Source organism: Staurois parvus, unplaced genomic scaffold (genome assembly GCF_062004578.1).
Source record: "Staurois parvus isolate SC_StPar_1 unplaced genomic scaffold, SC_StPar_1.0 ptg000550l, whole genome shotgun sequence".
Lineage (NCBI taxonomy): Eukaryota > Metazoa > Chordata > Amphibia > Anura > Ranidae > Staurois > Staurois parvus.
Window position 1 is genome coordinate 589128 of NW_028318346.1, and position 9903 is coordinate 599030.

Sequence of the window (9903 nt, forward strand, 5' to 3'; positions counted from 1 at the left end):
AGGCAACACTAGATGCTCAATGTCCTCTAGCAAGGAAATAAGGTGGGCTCTGACTTCTGATGCACACTGTAAGAAGCTCAGTGTGCAGTGAAATCAGGAGTAAGCACTTTCAGTACAACTGTGTAAGACTGAAAGGAAGGTTAAAGTTCAGATTTTTTTTTTTTTTAAATATTGTTTGCTTTTTTGTTGTATAGTACAAAAACATATACAATCAGGTCCATAAACATTGGGACATCGACACAATTCTAACATTTTTGGCTCTATACACCACCACAATGGATTTGAAATGAAACAAACAAGATGTGCTTTCACTGCAGACTGTCAGCTTTAATTTGAGGCTATTTACATCCAAATCAGGTGAACGGTGTAGGAATTACAACAGTTTGCATATGTGCCTCCCACTTGTTAAAGGACCAAAAGTAATGGGACAGAATAATAATCATAAATCAAAATTTCACTTTTTAATACTTGGTTGCAAATCCTTTGCAGTCAATTACAGCCTGAAGACTGGAACGCATAGACATCACCAGACGCTGGGTTTCATCCCTGGTGATGCCCTGCCAGGCCTCTACTGCAACTGTCTTCAGTTCCTGCTTGTTCTTGGGGCATTTTCCCTTCAGTTTTGTCTTCAGCAAGTGAAATGCATGCTCAATCGGATTCAGGTCAGGTGATTGACTTGGCCATTGCATAACATTCCACTTCTTTCCCTTAAAAAACTCTTTGGTTGCTTTTGCAGTCTTCTTTGGGTCATTGTCCATCTGCACTGTGAAGCAGCGTCCAATGAGTTGTGAAGCATTTGGCTGAATATGAGCAGATAATATTGCCCGAAACACTTCAGAATTCATCCTGCTGCTTTTGTCAGCAGTCACATCATCAATAAATACAAGAGAAGCAGTTCCATTGGCAGCCATACATGCCCACGCCATGACACTACCACCACCATGCTTCACTGATGAGGTGGTATGCTTAGGATCATGAGCAGTTCCTTTCCTTCTCCATACTCTTCTCTTCCCATCACTCTGGTACAAGTTGATCTTGGTCTCATCTGTCCATAGGATGTTGTTCCAGAACTGTGAAGGCTTTTTTAGATGTTGTTTGGCAAACTCTAATCTGGCCTTCCTGTTTTTGAGGCTCACTAATGGTTTACATCTTGTGGTGAACCCTCTGTATTCACTCTGGTGAAGTCTTCTCTTGATTGTTGACTTTGACCCACATACACCTACCTCCTGGAGAGTGTTCTTGATCTGGCCAACTGTTGTGAAGGGTGTTTTCTTCACCAGGGAAAGAATTCTTTGGTCATCCACCACAGTTGTTTTCCGTGGTCGTCCGGGTTTTTTGGTGTTGCTGAGCTCACCGGTGCGTTCCTTCTTTTTAAGAATGTTCCAAACAGTTGTTTTGGCCACGCCTAATGTTTTTGCTATCTCTCTGATGGGTTTGTTTTGTTTTTTCAGCCTAATGATGGCTTGCTTCACTGATAGTGACAGCTCTTTGGATCTCATCTTGAGAGTTTACAGCAACAGATTCCAAATGCAAATAGCACACATGAAATGAACTCTGGATTTTTATCTGCTCATTGTAATTGGGATAATGAGGGAATAACACACACCTGGCCATGGAACAGCTGAGAAGCCAATTGTCCCATTACTTTTGGTCCCTTAACAAGTGGGAGGCACATATGCAAACTGTTGTAATTCCTACATCGTTCACCTGATTTGGATGTAAATAGCCTCAAATTAAAGCTGACAGTCTGCAGTTAAAGCACATCTTGTTCGTTTCATTTCAAATCCATTGTGGTGGTGTATAGAGCCAAAAATGTTAGAAATGTGTCAATGTCCCAATATTTATGGACCTGACTGCATATAAAAAAGCAAGACAATTCTTGGTCCAAGACCAGACCTAAAAGTTCAGATCTTCAAAGAGATGTGTGGGATTGCTTTTTTTTCTCTCTAAATCATACTTACGTAGGTGGATGCAGCATCGCCCCCCCCCCCACCGACTCTAAGTGTGAGAACTCAGCGATCACATGACCTCTGAGCAGAGAGCAGTGACTGGGCAGGCACGGGTCACAGGAGTGCAGAACGAACTGCAGTCCTGTGATCCAAAGGAGAAGTACAGCCAAAAGAACTTTGACTGTACTTCTTTTTTTATTTGCACGGCTTTGATTTAGCTCATGTCTATTAAGCTTTCTTTTTTGATCTTCTGGAGTTTATCAGTTAACCCCATTATTGTACTTTTTAAGTTAAAGTATAGGTAAAGGCAAAACATTTTTTTCAGTTTTGGATAGTATGGAGATGGATTAGAACACCCTGACAGTTTTTATTGTTCCAACTGACCCTGTTGGGGGATTCACCCTCTCTGTCTGTTCTGTTTACCATTATCATCAGTGGCCTCCAAACTGTGGCCCGGGGGCCAGATGCTGCCCTTTGCTTGCTTTTATCTGGCGCTTGGAGCACTATGTCATCCACTGACACCAGCAATGGGGCATAATTCCCCTCAACTGACACCAATGAAGGGGTGCAATTCCTCCAAATGAAGCCAGTGATGGGGCACAATTCCTCCCAATGACACCAATGATGGGGCACGATTCCTCAGTGACACAAGGATGGAGCACAGCTCCTCTCATTACCAAAAATGGAACATTGTTTGCTCCCGCTGATGCCAGGACATTTTCTACTCCCAATGTCCACAGTCTGGCCCACCTTAAGATCTTAAGGACAGTAAACTGGCCCTTTGTATATAAAGTTTGGAGACCCCTGATCTAAAGAAGTAAAACATTTTGGGTTGTCCCCAGAATAGTAATAATGGGGAAATCTTCCAATTGGGACTATAGTTCTGGTGACCTGGAGGGCCCAATGGATTATCTTATTTTCCAGGACTTTCCTCTAACTTCCTGTTTTGGGCTATAGGACAGGAAGGGAAGGTACATCTCCCCATTGGGACACAGATGGCAAAAAACTGACGGGTTATAACCCTGCCCTACTCTATCCAAAATAGGGAAAAAAGAGTTTTGCATATGTTCCTACTTTAACCACTTGCCCTTCAGAGGATTTACCCCCTTCTTGACCAGGCCATTTATTGCGATACGGCCCTACGTTACTTTAACTGACAATTGTGCGGTCATGCAACGCTGCACCCAAATACAATTTACGTCTTTTTTTTCTCTCAAAAATAAAGCTTTCTTTCAATAGTTTTTGATTGCCTGTGCGTTTTAAAAAAAAACGACAATTTTGAAAAAAATATATATTTTTGATTTTTTGCTATTAAACATGTCCAGTAAAAAAATTGTCTTTGCTAAACCCCCCCCAAATACATTTAAATTAATTGGTTTATGTGAAAGTTATAGCGTCTACAAATGGCAGTATAGATACTGAATTTTTACTTTTTTTAATATTAGTAATGGTGGTGATCAGCGACTTATTGCGGGACTGCGGCGGGCATTCTGACACTGGGCGGGAAACTGACTTGGTGTCACTGACATCCCAATGACACTAATACGGTGATAGGTGCTAATAAAACACACTGACACTGTACTAATGACACTGAGCAGGAAGGGGTTAACTGTGCTGTTTTATTGTATGTACTGTGTGTGTTTTACTAGGGAAACATGCTGCTTTGTATTTCTTTGCTATGCAGAGCAATACAAAGCAGCATGTTGGTGCAGACAGGGAAGAGATCTGTGGTGTTTACACACAGACATCTCCCCTGTCACTTTTCCTTGGCGATTACCAGGTACCGGCGGGGAATCTCCGTCTGGGACCCGATGATTGACAGCTGTAGATTTTGCAAAGCCCTGCTGCCCTGTAGCAGTAGTTCTACTATAGGGCGGCGGGGAACCGGTTAAAGTGGTTATAAAGCCTAACCAGGTTTACCTTATTGCATTCTTTGCATTAAGGTAAAACATGTCTAGGCATCCGTATCTACCTCACCCCCCTTATACTTGAGCCCTCATTCGATCCAGCACTGTGCATTTCTGCAGCTCTTCTCTCCCCCCAGTTCCGGGTCTTACATGCTTTGCTGTGGTACCGGCACTCCCACTATTGTCAATCAGAGCCAGTGACGAGGATGAGGGGGGCAGGGCAAGATTGCAGGTGTAATGCAGGACTCCTGCAGACTGTCAGTGTAAGCTGTACATCTTACAGGCAGACCGTTTCACACTGACAGGCTAAATTGATGAACTACCAGAGCGCTCAACAGTGCCGTGTTGGTTCATTGAGAACTACAAGCCGACATCCGCAAAGGATGTCAGTACTTGCAGTTGATTAATTCACAGAACTCTGTGAATGAATGATGTGGCCATGCGAGGCTCCACCCACATGGCCACGCTCTTTTAAAAATGACATAGCTGGTACAGGGAACTTCTCCTCGTACTGCTATCACACACTAAGCTGCTGCAGGAGCCGGAACATTGTTATGTGTTCCACCCTAAAAATGATAATACCTCAAAGGTCTAAAATGCAAAATTTTAGGGCAAACAAATGCAATAAATTGCCCAAATTTCTGGTAAAATATAAAAGACGAGGTTGCACCGAGTAAATAAATACCCAACATGTCAAACCATAAATTTGTGTGCGCCAGTGAAATGGCGACAAACGTCAGTATCATTGATCGCCATTGTACATGCTATGCGTACAATGTGTATACATGCTATGTGTACAATACCCATGAAAGTGAAGTTACCCTTTAAGTGCAAAAGGTATTTTCATGTACAGCATCATTTTTTGTACTGAGGTCTGGTTTGATATTTCTCATATCATTAGCTGTGCCGTACACTTTTTACGCAGGTTGAATGCTCACCAAAATGATATACTCTAATGAACATGTTTCTTTAATCAGGTGCATATGATAACCCAGGTAAATGCAGAAGGAAGGTCGAATAGAGAAAGAAAAGGAAGAGAAGAGAGAGAAAGCTAGAAGAAGAATATCAGGACATGCGGGTAATCTAGAGTTTTGTTCCGTGTCCATCTCCCCTGCCCTTTGTTGGAACTTCACTGATTGTCTGTCTGCTGAAATATAACTTATCCAAGGGTCCCATGATCTTTTGAATAAATGTAATTTATTTTTCAATGCGGCTGATAGCTTTTTATGCACCATTTGCCATGACATTTTAGCGTTCACTAATGAAAAGAGGATGGACAAAAGACATCCAGGACCTGGTTACTGCTATTCTGGCCGCTAGGAATGTAAACAAGACCAATATTTTGGAATGCTTTGGTGCCTCCTCTATTGGTTGGTTAAGTAGGGCCTGTAATGGGGACTTCTTAAAATTGACAAGGATCAACGAAAACAAAATTGTATACACAAATCCCAAACCTTTGACCTTTGGGCATGTCCTCCAAAATGTGGTGTTCTGCGTCCCTTTACCCACATTAGGGGAGGTGCAGAGGGAAGGGCAGAGCTACTTTTTTTTTTTTTGTAGTGTTGGGTGCATTATCATGGGTCAGCCTGTGTTTCCTGCTGTTCCTGGAAATTTCTGGAACTTGAAGTGGATGGGGGTAAAAGCCACTTTTTCCACAGCCTTTCCAGAAAGCTAAATGGGCCCTAAGGCAGCCCTAACACAGAAAAAAACATCCCTGTTGCTTTTTTAGGGGAGCACCACATGCAACACACGGTAATTCAAAACACTGTAAATGGTTTCCCACACAATAATGCATGCCTAGTGCGATACCACTAATTATTCTTCCCTCTAGCTCAAGGCCACTTTCACCGCAGCCCCCAACTTCTGGTCACAGAGCTTGCACTGCTTAGGTTGCTTTCACACTGATTTCTTTTCCTTCCATTTTTGCATTAAAAAAAAACAAACTGCATGACCAATAAATCCTATGGAACTCTTCACAGTGGTCAGTTGGGGGTCCTTTGCATTGTTAAAAGTCATGCTTGCTGCATTTTTGGTGCATGTGTGGTGTGGTAAGAAAAATGCATCAAACAACCCCCCCCCCAACTTAACTGGCAATTGCGCTGTCATGCAACGCTGAACCTAAACAAAATTTACATCCTTTTTTCCCCCAACAAGTAGAGCTTTCTTTTGATGGTATTTGATCGCTTCTGCTTTTTTTTATTTTGCGCGCTATAAACAAAAAAAGACTAACAATTTTGGGAAAAAAATATTTTTAACATTTTGCTATTAAACATGTCCGGTAAAGAATGTAAAATATCAAATTTTGTCATAATTTAGGCCAAAATGTATTCTGCTACATAAATATATATAACGTGCGGCGCTAAACAGTTCAACCAATACTGAAAGCTCATTATATAAAATATGCCAAGATCAGGGGCGGACTGAGAACTCATGGGGCCTCGGGCAATAGGGGATCATGGGGCCCCTGTGTCCTTGTCCAAACTCAAAAAAGACTATGAAAAGGTACTAGGGGCATCTCATGGGGCCCCCTACTGACCCCGGGCTCTCGGGCAGTGCCCGAGTTTCCAAATGGTCAGTCCGCCCCTGGCCAAGATTAATAAAACCATAAAAATCATCATAAGAATAAAGTGACTTGTGACAAAGTGCCAAAAATTCCGATGTATTCAGTGACTTTGGTGACCTCATATAGTCCGTCACAGCAGCCCTGCACTCTCCGACTGGTAGGAAGGAAGAATTGATCGTGGCTGTCGGGGAGGACTCTGTATCTATCGCCATCCTCATGGTGGAGGTGCAGCTATCAACAACCCACAGAGCTGTATGTAAGGGGAGACTGAGCCATATTGCCAGAAGGAGAGAGCGGTGAGGGGAATACCTGACCAGACCAGATCCATCCATACAGGAGCCTTCAGTGTATCCATAAGAGAATATTGTCTCTAAATGCGCAGATTAACTGTGCATCTGGTGAGTGCGCAGCCTTTACATAATACCAGTCATTTCACCACAGTCTGGATGGAGCACCTATTACTGGAGATAATTTGATCTCCCATACTCTTAATTGGGACAATTACTCTATATTAACACTACTGGTCACTCTAACAGTGACGGACTATATGAGATTACGAAAGTCACTGAATACATATGAATGTTTGGCACTTTGTCACAAGTCACTTTATTCTTATGATGATTTTTATGGTTTTATTAATCTTGGCATATTTTATATATTGAGCATTCATTATTGGTTGAACTGTTTAGCGCCGCACCTTATATATATTTAAGTCTTGAGAGGTTATTTGGTATCCTTTTTGTGCTTTGGCTGCTTTTTTGCTTTTAGCGTTCACTTCCTCTTTTTATGATTGTATTCTGCTACATGTCTTTGTTAAACAAAATCCCAATACGTGTAAATTAATTGGTTTACGTAATTTTTTTTTACTAGTACTGGCAGCGATCAGCGACTTATAGCGGGACTGTGGAGGGCATTCTGACACTGAGACCCCCAGTGACACCAATACAGTGATCAGTGCTAACACAAAAGCACTGACACTGTACTATTGGCACTGGTAGGCAGGAAGGGGTTAACGTGGGGCAATCAAAGGGCTAACTGTGTGCTGTTTTACTGTTTGGGCTGTGTGTGTTTCATTGTAAGCACACTGCTTTGTATGGCTTTGCAATGCAGAGCCATACAAAGCAGTGTGCAGCAGCTGACAGGGGACAGAACTGTGTTGTTTATACACAGGTCTCTCCACTGTCTGAGATACTCAGTGATCACTGGATACCGGCGAGAACTCCCTGGCCCGGACCCAGCGATTGATAGCCGAGGCCATGAATGGCTGCGTGGGTAGGGCGCACGTGCGTCTCCTACCCGGAACTGCAATATCATGTATATATACGTGATTTTGCACACCTGTGCCGCCCTATAGCAATATATTTGCTTAAGAATATATTGACACCCACAGCAGCTCTCAAAGGCGTCGCGTTTTGAACGCGAAGAACTCTCCTTTCCCCCAACACATTCTGGTATAAACCAGCCCGGAGGGTAATTTTTCAATTTTAGAAGTGCACCTTTTCCAGACTTTATGGCTTCACACACACGGCTGCCACAGGAGGTAAAAACAGGTGGCTGAGCTGCCACATGCGACCCATTCAGGTAAACGGGCCCATGCCACAACTCAATCACTTGGCTTGTGGTGTGATATTTACATACAAGATTTCCATTTGACTGGCAATAAAGGGGGGTTTAGTTGCTGGCAATATCACCTGCTGAATGTCTGGCAGCCACTGCTCTACCACCCTCTGAAAAGCAAGTCACCTCACAACGCTTTGCAAAGGCATGGGTTATTTACCAGTAAAATCCACCTAATGTGACTCATTCAAGTGAATAGGTCCAAGCTGCAACCGTGTGCAATGTACACGGTTGCAGCGCGGTGGTGCAGACTTTTTAGGGGTTAAAACAGGCCATGAGGATGCCTGCCCCTGTCGCCTGTAAAATATACTCTGAAAAGCGATCCACCACTCTTCAGAGTGCTACAAGCCCTTAAGTAAAGAACAGTTGTAATTTTCGTTTTATCAGTGCTGTCATTAGGAAGGTTTCCCTTCACTTCCTGTCCTGTAGACTCAGCAGGAAGTGAAAGGATAGCTTTCGCTTCTGCCCTCTGAAAAGTAATTCACTGTGCAAGGCTTTTCAAAGGGGCAACAAGAGCTTCTATTTTTCACCTCATTTATGTATACAGAATAGATATATATGTCTATTAATGACATCCCGTGTAATAACCGGAACTGGAAATACCACAATGTGTAAAGTGTGGCTTAGGTGTTAGAAAATAGTTTTCCTCATGTAGTTGTATGTTATTGTATATACTATTATTTGACTAGATAATGTGTGTAATAGTTACCTTTAGTTTCGGATTAATTTCTAAGTAAGTGACAATGTACCTCTAAATAGTAAGTTACTTTACCTGAAGGTATGTTAGGGTTTGTTAAAATATCTGGAAAGTGACATAAATAGCATGTAATGTTAATACTAAATTACTGAACAAAGAATTGAGCTCGGCCCATTACAGTGAATGTAGCTCCTTAAAAAAGAGGACTTTTTGAACGGTGGAATAAACAGCACAATATATGGAGAATGTTGTATAGAACATTGAATAATGGTGGCAAAGTCTACATTAGAGTCAAAGTATGCCTCAATTTCTTTTTCTCTTTCCGTTTTCTTGTTTCTCCCTTCTTTTTATGAGAGAAAACAGAATAGCTGGATATCGTGTGATATGTATAAATGGGGTTGTGTAAAGTAAAAAGTAACCAGTAATGTGTTGCTCTCAGGTGGAGATTTACAAACTGGTATTATAGAGGGCAATATATAGGAGTCAAGGCAGTTATAATAGACTTCTTAGGTGACGGATATGTACAGTATAAATTATTATTGTTATTAGATGTTTTAGCTGTTTTCTGATTGTAGTATTTATAGTAGTTGATGCTTTGAAATAAATATGAATATAAAGTATACCAGTATAATAATTTTTTTTTCTCAAAACATCAACTGCTATAACTTCTACAAGCAGAAACCAGCGAAAATATTTATTATTATTATTAATAATAATAATAATAATAATAATAATAATAATAATAATAATAAAAACAATACCAGTGTATTTTTTTTTTTTCAACACTTGCCCTCCTGAGGATTTACCCCCATTCCTGACCAGGCCTTTTTTTTGCTTTTTGGCGTTGCACTGCTTCAACTGATAATTGCGCGGTTATGCAATGCTGCACCCAAATGAAATGTACATCCTTTTTTTCACACAAATAGAGCTTTCTTTCGGTGGTATTTTTGCTCTATAAACAAAAAAATTTTGAAAAAAAAAATATTTCTACTTTCAGCTATAAAAAATATATCGTAAACTCAAAGTTAGTCAAAAAATTTAGGCCAATCTGTATTCTGCTAAATGTCTTTGGTATAAAAAAAATCCCAATAAGTATATATTGATTGCTTTGTGTGAAAGTTATAGTGTCTACAAACTATGGTATAGATACTGTAATTTATGCAATTTTTT

At 41.1% G+C, this 9903-nt stretch overlaps 1 long non-coding RNA gene across 6 annotated transcripts in view; it reads left to right on the forward strand.

Moving 5' to 3' along the window:
• The window catches only part of LOC149451045 (uncharacterized), a 92745-nt gene extending 87681 nt beyond the window's left edge, over nt 1–5064 (forward strand). For all 6 annotated transcript variants that reach the window (XR_016315164.1, XR_016315163.1, XR_016315161.1 and 3 more), the window contains one exon: nt 4834–5064. This is a non-coding gene — a long non-coding RNA (uncharacterized LOC149451045). The remainder of the gene's footprint in view (nt 1–4833) is intronic.
• The last annotated feature ends 4839 nt before the right edge of the window (nt 5065–9903 follow it).